The sequence below is a fragment of the Cryptomeria japonica genome, chromosome 1 (assembly GCF_030272615.1).
Source record: "Cryptomeria japonica chromosome 1, Sugi_1.0, whole genome shotgun sequence".
NCBI lineage: Eukaryota > Viridiplantae > Streptophyta > Pinopsida > Cupressales > Cupressaceae > Cryptomeria > Cryptomeria japonica.
This window is the reverse complement of record NC_081405.1, coordinates 301,850,290-301,867,070: the sequence shown is the minus strand read 5'-3', so window position 1 is coordinate 301,867,070 and position 16,781 is coordinate 301,850,290.

The following is a 16,781-nucleotide window of genomic DNA, read 5'->3' as shown; positions in this document are numbered from 1 at the left end:
TAACAATATGGCAGATCAAACAATGTAGGAAAGCATCGATTAAAAATAAATACAAGATTGCAGTTTATAGAGTTTAGTAAAAGGGGCAATGAGCAAACATAACACTACTTTGGAAGGCTGTAGAGATGGTGTGTGGCACAATATAGAAACAGGCTATGCAAGAAACAAGAATAGAAAAGATGAAAGGTTGAGCCATAGAGTAGGGTATGATATCCATCAAAGCGTAATGGTTTTTGAAACTCTACCATAAATATAATTGCCATGTGTTTGATCAAATCAATAACTATCTAAAAAATTGAAACATTGGGGAGAGACATTAAATGTGAAGAGGATTGATCTGCATGGAGATTGTTAATTGCATATTTGAATAAATATTTTATTGTAATCTTTATGTCAGTTCAATTTGTGTGAAAGCTTTACCCTCTTTGGAAGCTGCCATACCATTCAAATATTCATGTATTGTGACCTAATTGTGAAAGTTTGAGGTCCATTGGGAAAAAAGTTGTCATTTTGCCATCACAACTTTTGCATTTCTTGTAGCAACTTCTTAAAAATATGGTTGGAAATTTATTTTATGGTGGTTTGAGGTTGTAACCCACTTGGATTGGAATAAATAGGACTTTGGCATGCCATCCAAGAGTTTTGCTTAATGAAATTGGGGTTTTATGTGCATTTTTCGACGTTTTGGTTTGATTCTCTTCATTTTTCATTGTGAAAATCATCATAATTTGATGGGAAGTCAATTGGATGTGGTAGAGAAGTGAGTTAACTTCATTTTATCATTTTATGGCATTGAATTTCATTGTGTTTTAAAGAAGATGTCATAGTTTTTCCAAAAAATGTCAAAACCCTGCCTAGTGTTTACCAAGAGTAAATAATGTATAGTTTGGTCTCCCATGAATATAAATTCACCCAAATGTGTGGGAAGACCTATTTTAATTCTATGTATCATATTATGTTGTGTTCAGGGCTCCAAATTAGATTTGGTACGTGTTTGGGCATGAGAACTGTCTGATATCTCTATGTATGAGATAGTAAAAGGCAATAAGAGTGAAGAATTTGATGGGAAGACCAAGCGATTGGTATTTTGAAGTGGTTGATGACAAAGAGATGGGTGAGGGGACCCTATGCAACCTTCAAAAGGGTTTCTGGATCAAAACCAAATGAAATAGATTAAATTTCTATGATTGTCCTAAGGGTATTAATTGTCACAGTCATAGTTTTACTAGTGATATTGTTTTTGTTTTGACAGAGTTGTGTTTGTAAACCCAAGTGTGGACATGTAATGGAATCATGAGATGTCTTAAGACTACATCAATACTTAACAACAACATAGTGTGTAGGCACCTAATATATGAAAGGACTACATATTGGAAGGAGACAATCATCCATACTTATCACAAGCTTATGCAACTCATGTAGACTCAAGGTGAGTTGCAAAATGACCATCAATGAGTGTGAACCCTATCTTCACAAATTATGATCAGTTGACATGATACTTGACCATATCCTCATGGTGTTGGCTCAATTCATATTAGTTTTCCCAAGCCTAGAATCCAATTAATGTATCCAAGGGTGTCTAGAAGAATGGATTGTATGATCATTGACTTTGTATGTTGAAACCATTATACATGCCCCTACCTCTGCATCATACACATGAGTCAAGGATGATAGTGTAGTGTGAAAACATTCTATATGGATAGGACACAAGAATCTATACCAAATAGTGCTAGGTGAAATGTATTTAATATATTAGACTTACAAGAACATATGGGGATGTTTGCGCATGTGATGATGCCATGAAAGGTATGATATGCCTATGTATCAGACTGAGAAAACTAGTGAAAGACAACAAAAAAATTCATTGAGAAGGCAAAAGGTTGAAATGCCTAATTTTTGGTGTTGAAGTGATGTGTCAGGACCTTGCCAAGTCAAATACCTTGTTGTAGTTTCAAAGGGTGGAAAAAGAATAAGCATTTTATTAACTATCCTAATAGACCATCCATCATAACAATGATTACCAATGATGTGTGTATTGCAAACAAAGTTCTAGAGGAAGGATCTTTCTATTTTAATACCAAGTGAGTGTTCATAGACCTTGTGTAGGGTCCTCCAAGCCTAGAGTAATGAGTTTGAAGCCTAGATACATTGATTTGGCCTTGTGGCCATCAATGAGTGTTGACCCAATAGGAGAAGTCTTGAGACTGAAAATTTTGGAAGTGTGGCATTTTTGAGAGCCAACACTTAGGTGTGAACCCCGTCTTCACGTATTATGATTAGTTTCCATGATACATGACCCTATCCTCATGGTGTTGGCTTAATTCATATTAGTTTTCCCAAGCCTAAAAGCCAAGTAATGTATCCAAGGGTGTCTAGAAGAATGGACTGTATGATCATTGACTTTGTATGTTGAAACCATTATATATGCCCCTCCATTGAGGGTATTGAGGAAGATTGGGATCGGAATAGTGTTTTTTGTTGAAGAAACATGATGTGAGAAGTTTTATGCAGAGGCAAGGGTAGAACTCAGTATTTCATATTAGGACAGAAACCACATTGATTAGGAAAGTCAAATAAGGTCTCTCCAATGTTTAGGATACACAAGGGAAAGATTAGTCATGTAAGTATGCATGAGCATGGGAATGGATAGTTACTTTCCTTTTAGAGTGATTTGGATAGTATTGAGAGGATCCTATAAGGATGACTATCACCATACTCTATATGACTTCACAACATTGATAATGAATTCACATTAGACACTCATGGATTACCCCAATTAAACATTAGTCAACTTAAGATATGATACAAGGATTGCATTCCACAAAGCCATTAGCATATCACCTACTCTAAATCACCACAAAGCCATTCGATATTTTTTGAGATGAAAAGAAGAGTTAAATGGTTTTGGTTCAATTTACATAATTTTTATGTTCAAGTAATTTAATTTGGTATATTATATTGAAACATGATTTCATAACTAACATTTCAAATTCTATATAACTAGTTCTATAGCCCGATTTTTTTTCCTATGAAGAAAGACCATGTGAGACAATATCAACGAACAACAAAATAAGGAGACAATTGCTAGATTGTGGTCTAACTTGAAAAGAAAAGGTGATGAAAAATGTTATTGTCCCTGCAAAATTTGTAAGGGGTTAAAGACTAGAAGACTTTTGATCAAAACAGCTAAGAAACATTGTAGGCTACATGGTCACATTGAAGGGGGACATGATTATCATCCATTGGTAAGTTTTTCATTATATCATTTTAACAATTTATATACATAATAAATCACTTGATGATGAGATCATGATCATTGTTTATTTATGTTTATTAATTTAATATAGGTCGAGCACTCCGGAGCACATGATATGGATCAACACAGCCCAGAGAATATGGTTTACGAAGTGGAGGAACATGGAGGTGTGAATATCAAAGCTAGAGATAATGATCCCATGGAAGATGATGGTACAAATACATTGATCCATGACACATTTAGTAATGGCGCAATTGATCATGATGATGAAGATGACCTTGATGTTGTTCATGATTTACCTCTACTTGAGAAGGTATCTGAGGCCCTTTACAAAGGCTCCCAGACAACTCTTCTCTTTGTTGTATTGTTGTTGGTGAACTTGAAGGTTATGAATGGTTTATCCAACATAACAATCTCACGTATGTTAAGGTATGTCATATATGTCATTATAGTTAATAAATGGTGAATCATGTACCATTAATATTCTTTATATTAACAAATTATAATTTTTTGTTGTAGATTGATAGGTGAGTTTTTGTTACCACCATCAAATATTCTACCTCACTCATACCGAGAATTATATGACATTATAAAAGATATTGGAATGGAGTATCAAGCAATAGATGCTTGTCCCAATGATCATATTATATATAACAAGCAACATGAATTTTGAATTGAATGCCCTAAATGTCAAATCAGTAGATATCGAACAAAACAAATAACAAAAAAGGTGCCTTGCAAGGTTCTTCATTATATTCCCATTATTTCGCGTATGCAATGATTATTTGGCACAATTTATGGATTACCATGCACGCAATAGAAGTCGAGATGACATTATTCAAACGCTTGGGGATGGTTCAGCATTTATGGACATAGAAGAAAAGTGGCCACACTTTAAAGAAGAACCTCGTAATCTCAGGATTTCATTGGCAGTGGATAGTGTCAATCCATTTGGAGAGATAAGATTTGTTTACTCAGTGTGGCCTATTTTTGTTATCAACAATAACATTCCTCCATGGATGTCAATAAAGAGGGATCACATAGTGTTGGCAATGATTGTTCTAGGTATTTTATCATTTAATAGTCATCTATATTTAATTATAAATATTGCAGTAAAATGGTCATAATAATTATGTAATGTTTTTGTTCATTCAATTAGGTAAGTACCAAGTTAAAGATATGAATGTATATATTGAGCCTTTTATTGACAAGCTGCTAGAGTTATGGAATGGTGTCACTATGTATGACGTCTCTAGACCAATAGGACAAAGACAATTTCAATTCCATGTGATGCTTGTATGGACAATACACAATGCCCTAGGGCTAACACATTTTTATGGTATGTTATAGTGTTCAAGTTGTGCATGATAATTATAATTAAAAAAATTAACATATTTAATCCAATTATACATTATCTTGTAGGTCTTCAAACAAAGGGAAAATTTGCATGTCTAGTTTGTGGTCCAAAGATGAAATCTCGTCATTCAAAAATTTTAGGAAAGAAGGTGTTTGATGAGTATAGGCACTTTCTCCACAAAAATCATAAGTATCGAAATACTGAAAAACATCTTTTCAATGGGAAAGAAGAGAATACATCAAAGCCACGAAGAATGACACCTCACCTGTGGAAGTCGAAATATAATAGAATTAATCGTCAAGGTAATGCCATTCCATCTAATGGTTTATGTCATAAAATATCTTTTCTATTATGTTTTGTTTATTAATGGTGTGATTGATGATCGTGAAGGTCATCAAGGCATTAATGATCACCTTCCTAAGGGACTAAAAAGGTATCCCTGACAATTTAGTAGGTTGCCCTACTACGAGAAGTTACAAATTGTGCATTTGTTTGATACTATGCATATTGGAAAGAATATAATAGAGACATTATGGAAAATATTGGATGGAAGGCATGACAAAGAAAAAATTGTCAAAATTTGCAGTGACATTCAGGAATCCAATCATGCAATGAAAAATGTCATTCAATCAAATAGCCATGAAGACCAGATTAATATAAGTGACCTTCCTTGGTTATTAACGGACCAGCAAAGTAATGCTATAAAAGAAGTCATATGAAAAAATCGATTTCCCACAGGATTTGATGCGAACATAAACAATCTCATATCAAAGAAAAGTGAATTTGGGTCAAGGATGAAAACGCATGATTGGCATACCGTCATTAAGGCAACTCATGTTCTTGTGTATTTACAATATATTTTCATACTGCACATGTACTTTTCATTGTATTATGTTAGAAAAAAATGAAAAGATAATTTTATAATTGTTGCAGTACGTTCTACCTCTATCTCTCCCAGACCACTTCGACAATAATGTCAAGCAAGTCATATATGATCTTGGAAAATACATGAGGTAAGTAGTGATATTTGTTCAGTTCGTTGTATAAATATTATATTTGTGATTTGTTTTACTTGTTATGTAATATATATTTTTGCGTCTTGAATATCTTGTAGGTGGTTGTCATGTAAATAAATCCATAAAGAAGATATAAAATATTGGAAGAGAAAAATTCCTCATCTAATGTGTGAAATGCAACAATGTCTACCTTCGTCTTTTTTCAATGCACAAGAACACTACCTCATACACCAAGTTGAGGAGATTGAATTGTGTGGACCTGTACACACTAGGTCAATGTGGATGGTTGAGAGGCACTTGAAATTTTTGAAGGCTTTGGTTCGACAAAGAGAACATCCTAAGGGTTCTATGGTGGAGGGATATATGGTATACCAAACTATGGTGTACATTTCTGAATATCTTCCTAAGTTTGCAGCAAAGATCCACGTGGATCGCATTTGGGATCCCAACCCCATTAACTAATTCGAAGGGGAGTACTTGACGGGGAAATGTAGATTGAGGAAAGTGAGAGGTAATTATAAGATTTTATTGTAGTTAATTAATTCTTAATCTTCAAAATAAATCGGTTGTAAGGCGTCTATTTATTTTTTGTACAGTTGGTTGAGAGTGGGATGCACTACATTTGTATATTGCAAACAATCTTGATTGGAAAATGGTATGGATTGAACATTGTCAACATTCTGGTCACACATTAACATGGGAAGGTGTGGCTTCATTGGTTAAAGAAGCTCATCGTAATGGAGATTCCAATGTTACGCAAAGGGAAATTGATTTAGCATATGGTTTAAGAGATAAACAGGTACGTATAAAATTATTAATCACCCATATGTTTATCAACTCACAATGCAATATTTTTTACATGTTTGACATATTGCAAGTCAAACACCACAACGCTATGTGTTGCAAAGGTCATAAATTTCGCATGAAAAAGTTGGATGACACGAAGAAAACTTGTGATTCTGGGATAACTGCAGTCTTTGAGGTGACAAATATTTCATCGAGAAAAGACATGCATCCTCAAGAGTCTCAAAATCGATACTATGGCATTTTGGATGATATACTTGAGTGTGACTTTAATTCCTTCAAATTAGTTTTGTTCGTCATCAAATGGTACAGGCTACAATTGAATAAAAATGATCCTGATAGAACTATTATTGAACATGATAATGGTTTTACAATGGTTAATACAAGGTCGTTTGAACCAGTTGGGGATGAGCCCTATGTTCTTCCAAGCCAATGTGAGCAGGTATTTTACTCAAATGTTCCACATAAACCGAGTTGATCATTTGTTGTTAGACATGATCCAAGAGGAAGGTTGATAAAGTATAATCTGATAGAAGAAGAAGATGCCGAAGGAGTAGAAGATGATGTAGATGGTGATCACGATCGACGGTTACTTGATGATGATGATGAAGAAGAAGCTGATGGTGATGGTGATGGTGATGGTGATGGTGATGGTGATGGTGATGACAAAGATGTTGATGGTGGTGGTGGTGGTGGTTGTGGTGGTGGTGGTGATGATGATCATGATCATCATCATGATCATGATGGCGATGATGGAGATGATGATCATGATGATGATTTGGATGAAGAAGATGATCAATGACATGAATCAAATGTATGAGGTATGCGATTAGTATATTATCTATTTAATATTGATTTCTTGATAAAATTTTATTTGACTTATATGGTTACATAATTAATTTATTATGTTTTGAATTCTAATGCCATTACATAATTAATTCATGATGCACCTTTTAATGTTTTTAATTCATGTTCCACCTCTAGCAGGTCCTAATAGTAGAACTATGCCACCCCAAGGAGATAGAGATAGGGAGAGTCACTATTTATGTGACATTTTTAAAACTTTGTGTTTATTTATGGAATTTGGATTGTTTATTAGCTATGTGATGGATGTTGATTTAAAATACATATGTGATGGATTACATGTTTATGATGATACATGTGACATTTTTTGAACTTTGTGTCTATTTATAGAATGTGGATTGTTTATTACCTATGTGATGGATGGTGATTTATGATACATATGTGATGGATTACATGTTTATGATGACACATGTGATTCTTATGATGCTCAATTACATATATGATGATACATATGTGATGCTTATGATGCTTATGATACATATGTATTTATTGTTTATTAAATTACAAATGCAATGCTTATGATGCTCAATTGATGGTGTTGATTTCATGTATATATTTTGTGTGATGTTGCCACCCTTGGTGGGAATAGGTCATTGACTATAGACATCATCAACCCTTTAGTTGAGGATCCTGCATAGTCTACATAAAGTAAAGGTAAGGAATTAAAAAAATTACAATGATTATGATGACAGCATATTTTTTTTATTTAATACTCTTTTTGTCTACAAAGTTCGTGTTGTTCATGTTGTGTACTATGAAATTTTTAGCTAACATAAGATAATCGAATTACATGTACAGGAACCTGAACCCCTTTGACGAGGATCCTTCACAGTCTCATGGATCAACAGGTATAAGTCAATACTACCTATAGAAATAGTTTATTTTTAAAAAATTACTTGGAAAACAAACTTCCTCGATTTTTCAAACCTTGACATTAGTAGCAAATCTAATACAGTTATCAACACTTGAGGCCCCAATTGGACTTATTCAAATTTTAATCTCAATATCAACTTTAGTGTCGACTTCTTCATCAACATTACCCTCATTTCCAAAATATCTCTCTCATTACCAACTAACTCTCTCATTTGATGGAGTGCAGGTACCACCAAATAGGTATTTGTCAGATGTGTCTTCCTTGAGTGAGGGAAATGCAGGAATAGAAAATGAAAGTGAGACATGTAGTAGGTCTACAATAGGAAGATCAACTAGAGGTCAAAAGATTAGAACAAAATTCAATAAATGTATGAAATTTTTCCTTGCTCAAGGGGGGTCATGTTCTTATGATGATAAGACCAAAGGTGGCATTGAGGTGCCCTTGAGGTAAAAACATCTACAGAAAAAATGGGTACCCAAGGAACTTCCTCCAATAAACACCATTTTTTATGTTAACAATAGGATCTATCGCATAGCACCTTCGTCGTTACATGGTTTGGGCCTATTTTCCATGGACGGCATAAAGGTTCATTACAACAAAGTTGTTGAATTGATGGAGTTTGTCAAACCTTGTTACAATTACAATAATTGGATGCAAACTGATCGATATAAAAAAGTATGTGTAGGTATGCACTGTCAGCAAATTATATACAACAGAAAGATAATGATCAAAGTAAATGAGTGGCTGTATACATTGATGGAAGGCCAAAAGCAACAGGGAGTATTGCAGGTTTAATAAATAGTGTGTGACCTGGGCCAACTAATAAACAACCCAATTGTATATTTGAGGCACGCGAGGGAAATCATGTATTCATATGTACGATAAAATCAATAAGTATGGGGGAAGAGTTGTTAATCAATTACAATTTGAATTGTATAGATACAAACAAAGCTACTATCATGGGGGTGGTACGCACTATATACCATTTAAATTAACCAACCTCCAATTAATGACTCCAATATACCATTTTATTATGAATTTTTTTTGCTAAGTCTATTGGTTTCATTTCGCTAATATTTTTATATTTTTTCTTTGTCACGAGGCGACATGGATCCATCACATAGCACAGACAGGGATTTAGGTCGCGACACTTGTACCGAGAAGGTAAACCTCATTGTAATTGGACAAATTAGATAGAAGCAAACTGTTACATTATTATGTTCTTTTTTTGAGTGTTTTAGAGTAATTTTGTAATTGTTATTGATATTCTTGTCATAGACGAATGTTCAGGGAAAGGGAAAGGGAGTTGCAGTACCTAAGAACCTCTCTAGGGATGTGGACTCAATAGGATTAAGTGATGATGACCTTGCGAAATTCACAAACCCTATAGAATTGATAAAAAAGTCTATTAGAAAAATTAGTAGAGAGATTATTGCTTTGGCATACGTGGAGCCTTAGATTGATGAGATACAAGAGAGGGTGCAAAAATTGATTCGGACAACAGAAAACTTGCAAGTAGTAATGAAAGCTTTAATTATAACAAAAGTTCAATAATGGTTTATATTTTATACTCTTTTATGTCATTAACTAAAATATGTATGTGTTGTTTTTACAACAATTTATGTGTCCTCATTAACATGGTGGCCATGATCAGGGTATTGAAGGTAGTTCAGGTGATGACGATTTTATTGGCTTATCACTTTGAGTACCCAAAATACATCATACTTGATACTGTCAATGTTCATAATAAAGGTTCATCCTTGTTTATAATTCTTGCACTTTTCATATATTTAATGTATTATTCTTCAGGTGTTGTCAATGTTCCTATGCAAATGTCATTGGCACCTCATCAGAGGTTAGCCCCGCCTGTATTGCCGACTGCAATGTCGGCAACATGCAGCATGTAGACATCCTCTACTGCACATCATATTGGCCCGCCCACTATTGGTAGATCCCTCTTTCACTCTATCTTTTGTTATGTGTTTATTTCCTTTCAAGCGTTCTTTCTTGGGGGCATTTCATAGTGGATTCATTTTCTGTAGCAGGAGATGCACATGAGGATGTGCCAGAGGCGACTACTGCTGATAACATACCATCATTTCCTGAATCTTCTCGTATTGCTAGTACGGGAACGTTGCAGGCCACATTGGTGGTGAGCGACAAAGAAATGATTCCCTTAAAGATATAGAAGGTTCCAGGTACTTTAAAATTATTATTATATATAGTCTAATTGTAATTTACTTTCTGATCTCTCATTTTGGACTAATGATCCCATGAATTTTTTGCAGGAAATGATATTTTTTATAAAAATCTTAATGACATTTCATTGCAGATATTTGGGCCCACCATACGTAAAAGGTGGAACATCATATGTGAACTAACCCTAATCCACTATTTCTATTTCATATCATTGCTAGAATAGTTTTCCTTTGATCCATTTCTTGAACTATAATAAATGTAGCTTCAGTTCATTTATGAATCTAATAGGTTTTTTTTGCTTTAAAAGGTGGAATGACCAAGAAAAAAGGTTAAAAGATGAATTGACAAACCGTATGGTTGAGTGGTTTGGAAATGACACATTCGACAAAACCAAGCTCCTTGAAAAAGTTGGCACATATCTAAAGTATGTGAGGGACCAATACAGGACCCATTTAGAGAAGAACGTAAAGTACAAGCGTCCCCCATGATTCCAGAGAGGGAGTGGAAGGACCTGATTCTGGATGCCAAGGAGAGAATTGAAAGGAAAAAATGAAATACACCACCAGATGCCAAAAGAAGGTATGGGATACTATTAATAATGTAATTATGTACTAATTAATTACTCTTTTTATTTATATAATCTATCATATTTTAAACTTTTCATAGATTGAGTGACACGTCAAAGGCAACCAAGGAAAGACAAGAAAAGCACGAGCAACACAAACTCGGCTCTGGTGGTTATATGAAACTTGCCACATGAATTGTAAGTATCTATAAATGAAATATCACATCAAAATATTTATAAATTGCAAACGATTTTTTTTTAATCAAACAATGCAAGCAAAGTTCACGATTCCAAGAAAAAATGCATGGCTCTGAATTCAATAGAGCGCCCACAAAAGATGACAAGAGAATTGCCTACCAACAAGGCTATATAGTCGTGGTTGAATGGCTACGAGAATTGAGTGGGCAAACACAAGATTCTGGTGCATCCATCACATAGGTAAATAAGCTAAATGAAAATTATTTCAAATTGAATACTTTACCAATAATCTAATTGATGTTGAGTTCCAACATAAAGTGACTATATTTGTTTTAAATAAGCAAGCAATGATAACAATGTGCATGACATTGGAATGCAATTTGCTAATCGTGAAACACCACCTGCACATGAAGGTCTAGATGTGTGTCCTAGTAGTGGAGGTATTCATTTGCTATTCAAATTTATTTATGTAATTATTAATATAATTAAACATCTTAATTTGTAATTAGAGTAGTAATTAATGTAACCTTTTTGTTTAATATTTTAGAGCATGTAGTCGGCGGTGACCAAGTGGAGCATGCTCTGGGTACACAACATCAGGAACGTGATGTTCCCCAATCAGGTAAAGAGGACCACTGTTATTCCTTTAAACAAATTTAATTGCAATTGGTGTTCAGCATTAATGTAATCTTTAGTATTTCAACTCCAAAGGATCTAGAGGGTGTTCAGCATGTTGAGGTTGAGGCTAGACAAAATGATGTGGCCCCATCAGGTAAAGAGCGCAACAGTTATGTTCTTTAAATTAATGAAATACTTGTAACAATAATTAAAAAATATTTTGAATTTAACCCATTTCTTTGTTATTGTAGAGGACCCCCCTTCACTTCAGTCTCCTCGTCCTCAATATAGGACTAGGCATAATCGAGATCACGAGCAAAGGGCAGAACAACTGAAGAGGGGGGAAATGATGAAGAAAATGATGCTCCACTTATTCTTTGCATAGCTTCAAAGAAAAAACAAAAAATGAAATGATTGTAATCTACCTTATTTGATAATGACTGATTTGTATGTGTTAATGAATGTAATTATGTGCTAATGAATGGTTATGAATGATATATGTTAATTAATATTGATGAATGTTGCGTGTTAATTAATGTTAATCAATTTTATGTGTTAATGAACATTATGTGATATTAATGAATGAATGTTATATTTTATTAATGGTAGAAAGAATGAATGAATGAATGTTAGATGTTAACGGGGAATTTAGAGTGATGTTAGGGGGGGGAGGGGCCAAATGAGCTTCCACCTTCACGTGGTTGGCCATGTTAAGTAGAGAATATTAAACTATTCTTGAAACCAACCGAAGCTCGATAAGATAATACACTTTTCAATATTTCATTACGTTGCACAGTTAATCTTATTGAATAATGTATATTGAATCTTAATTGCAGGATCTAACAGAGCCAACACGAACAACAACACCACAAGTTGCTGGGTATAATGAACTCCCATATTGTCTTGTATGTACACTAACAGTATGAGTTGCTTCTAGTGTTGATATCCAGGGTGGGATTGCAAAAGTTATGAATATGCCTCATCCTTGTAAGTTTTTTTATTACTTGACATTTTCTTTAGCATTTTTAAATTTTCCTTATCATTTTAAGTCTAACCATTTTTATATGGAATTTATTGTTCTAGTTTTTTACTATCTACCAGACATTATTGATACAAGGACTTGCATTGCATCCATTTTTTTCAATTAGGTATTATAAAGGGTAGGTTGTATTTGTAAATGTCTCTTTGAGTTCATCCAAATTTTATAACTGTTACCTCACATCTCGTTATTGCTTCATATCTCTCTGTTCTATGAGGAGAACACCTATGTTTTTCTTTGCCAATCCTCTAAGACAGTTTATGACTGCTAATAACTGTATATTTTGATCATTTTATATTGTCTCAGACCCATGATAATAGTGATAATGTATCAATAGAATAGATGGATATAAAGTTCTTATCCTGCTATAATTGTACATTGGACAGTGTTCTTTGACTCCATGGTTTCTCTGTGTAAGGATTATTATGACTATATGTTGCTATTACTTGGTGATTCATATGGACTATTATTTAGGCATTCTCCTTATCACTGTTGTATGATCTGCATGGTTGCTATCTTATATTTGTCAACCAATCTTAGATTTTCCCTCAATGATCATGTATTTTCTTGCTATTTGTATTCCCCATAATTTGAGTCTTTCTCATACTATTTTTTATATGCTTTATCATCACCTAGACTAATGCATAAAGTTCTATCATAAGCTATATAGTCCCTCATTGTTGAAAATAAAACCTTTGAATAGTATTTTACCATCTTATAACAAGATGGCTCCCATGACATCCTCAGTAGCATTTGTGTAAGCTTCAATGAGCAACAAAGAATTAGGTAAGGTAAAGCTTGGAGCATTGCGATGCAGAGCATCCACCAATATCAATCAATTAGGGAGATATTTCTCCCAACTCACCTATTCAATAAGGAACAAACCCCAATCCCTCACTAGCCTACTAGCCCCTCAAGTTGCTTCAATACCCTAAAGACTCACTCCTACTCCCTAGTCCCATACAACCATTGACATACATCACAAAGGTCATTCTCACCTTGCCCAAATCTATCTTGAGGTCTTCCAACCCTTGAATCACACCAACTCACAAAATCTTACTCCCTCAAGCCCTTCTTCAACATAAATTCATTATATTCATGGCTCTCGAAAACTCTCCAATCCTAGCAACTATAGGACTATAATGATAGGTCATACATTTGTCAAACTTTTTGCCACAATGTTAGACATGCAATTTTTTTATGAGTACCTAGAGAAAGGTAATGTTCGAGCTTGTGGGAAAGCTAGCTTCAAGGGAGATTATCAAACCATTGACCACATATTTACACTCTAGGCTATTGTTGAGAAGGCTCACCACCGCTCTTCCATAGTCTTTTGTTGTTAATAGACTTTTTGAAGGACTTTGACTCAATTGGGAGACACTGGCTTTTCCAACAAAAACATGATGTCAGCATTTTGGATTCTCTCATTAGCATTGCTTGTAGGCTTTATGAAATTTTTTGGGCAGCTTCATGCTTACAATATTTTCAACTTGATGAGGAGAACAATTGGGGTCAAACAAGGGTGTCCTATCTCCAACCCTCTATAACATCTACATTGACAAGTTGGTGGAGCTTCTTTGACTACATACTCATATGCATTCACTAGTATTTCAAATATATATGATTGATTCAATGTAAAGCATTTTCCAAAAGACCCCTGATATTCTTGAGGCATTCAAACTTTAGATTCATTTTTCAACTTATATCTATCTAATAGCATTAAAAAACCACATTCTTGTTCATTATAAAAAAATAATTACCAATAATCTTATTTTCATATATTACATACAGTAAGATCAAATAATTACAAATCTATCTCACCCAATAAGAAATGAGCACAAATCCAAAAGAAAGGGTGCTTCATAGTCTCACATAATATTAGTATTATAATCACAAACAATTAGAAACAATCTCTAAGTGAAGAAGACGACCATTCTAATCCTTAGTGTAAGAATGGCTTTCCATACCATGTCAAATTGTGGGTTATAAATGGCATTAAACAACCTTTAGATACATGCATCTCGTGTGTGATCTTGACGTCTATCACAAGTTTCACTGAAACCAAGGAAAACACTAGATTTTTTCATCTTGATCTTGATGTTAGTTGAATGCTTTTCTTTTGTGGGCTACTTGCAGAGCAGATCCCTTTTCTAGAAACTAGTATTTGTGTTATCTTTTCAAGATTTGCTTAAGAATAGTATTGTCACAATAGTCCTCCTTTTGTCTGAATGCCTCCTATTGGCTTTAAGTCCAAGTTGCCCTGCATACTTTCCTTTCTCTCTCACTCATGCTTACTATAACTAGGTAATGAGAATCAAGTATTGTATCATTTACTTAGTATGTGTCTTGTTTTAACTACGTGTCATTTGATGGCCATGGCATACACTTATAGAAAAAGTAAATGTTGTTGCAGGTTCAAGAAGTACACCATTAAAATAGAATTTTTTCATACCAAGTTGCAGAATGTAGGTGGCATTCGAGGGAGGTCGGATTCCCCACAAACTTCTATATAACTATTGGTCTTTGTAATGTTCACAGAATAATAGTTTGCATTAGCCATAGCTTTCAAATAGCCAAGCTAATTAGAAGCTTTTATGCTTAGATCTGTTTGAAATGAGAACAGAGCTTCTCATTCTGAAGGTAGTTTCATGCCTTCATTGTTGGGTGCCAAATGAGTTTTCTTTTCATACTTCTCTTTATGTTTTTAGCTCTTTGTTGGATGCCTTCATTATTACATGAGGGGTTATTGCTAATCTACTTGTTGATGATATTGTTCTTCTCTCTCATTCTTCCAAAGGGTTGCAACATTACTTTCTTTTTCACTCATCTCTTCATTTGGTACTTTAGAGTTGTACATGTCATCATCGATCCCTTTTGCCAACCCCTACCTTCAAACCGCATTCCTGACATTTTTTATTACCCCTCTCAACCTACCACCCTTGGCATTATGAATACCATTAATGACTACATTAATTTGTAGCCTTGTTGTGCCCCTTAAAATGCTTAATGGCCAAAGAGAATTTTTCTAGATAGATCATCCACTTCACATGCCACACATTTTCCAATTTACTTTGTGTTTAGTAATTGAAGTGGGCGATGATCAATTGAATGGTAGTCTCTTTGTTAAGAATACAGTGGCACCATTGTTTGATGACTTGTATGAGGGTGCAAGGCTCCTTTTCATAAGTTGAATAGTGCCACAAGGTATCATTAATAGAGTTTGAGTGATGGGCAATAGGTTGGCCATGCTAAATTAGCATGATGCCTAGTACATAATCAAATGTATCAATCTAAATATCCAATGACTTTGCAATATTCACTAGAGTAAATGCTAGCACAAAGTAGAGGTGTTGTTTGAGGCCATTAAAGGCATGTTTTTTGTGGAGTCCATAGCAATGTTGCCTTGTTGCATATAACCTTGTTGAGTGATCAAGGAACGTGTGAAAATCCAAGGACTAACCTTTTATAGAAGTTCTCAAGTTTGAGAAAGCTATGCAACTATTTGAGTTTGCATGGGTGTGCTAGTATCATTTCACCTTGATTTTTTCAAGATCAACTTGAATGGGAGAGTGGTTGATAATGTAACTAAATTTGCATGGTGCCAAAATTTCATTTGTTGAGGTTAGTTTGCAACTTGTGTTGGCATAGCATATGTGGTACATGTGCAGTGTGTAACATATGTTCTGCCAATATTGTATGGGATAGGCTAGTATTTAATCACCTTGATTTTCTCTGGATCAACATGAATGCAAGTGTGGTTGATTATGTAACCAAGGTGTTAATTTTGTGTGGTGCCAAAATGCATTTATCAAGGTTAGCTTGCAACTTGTATTGATGTAGTGTATTTAGTACTTGTGCAACATGTAGCATGTATTCTTTTAAGATCTTGTTAAAGATTAGGATGTCATCCATGTAGACAATGATAACATATTTTATCAAGCACGAGTGTCACAAGAGCACTAGAAACTGTCAAAAGGCATAGCCATCCATT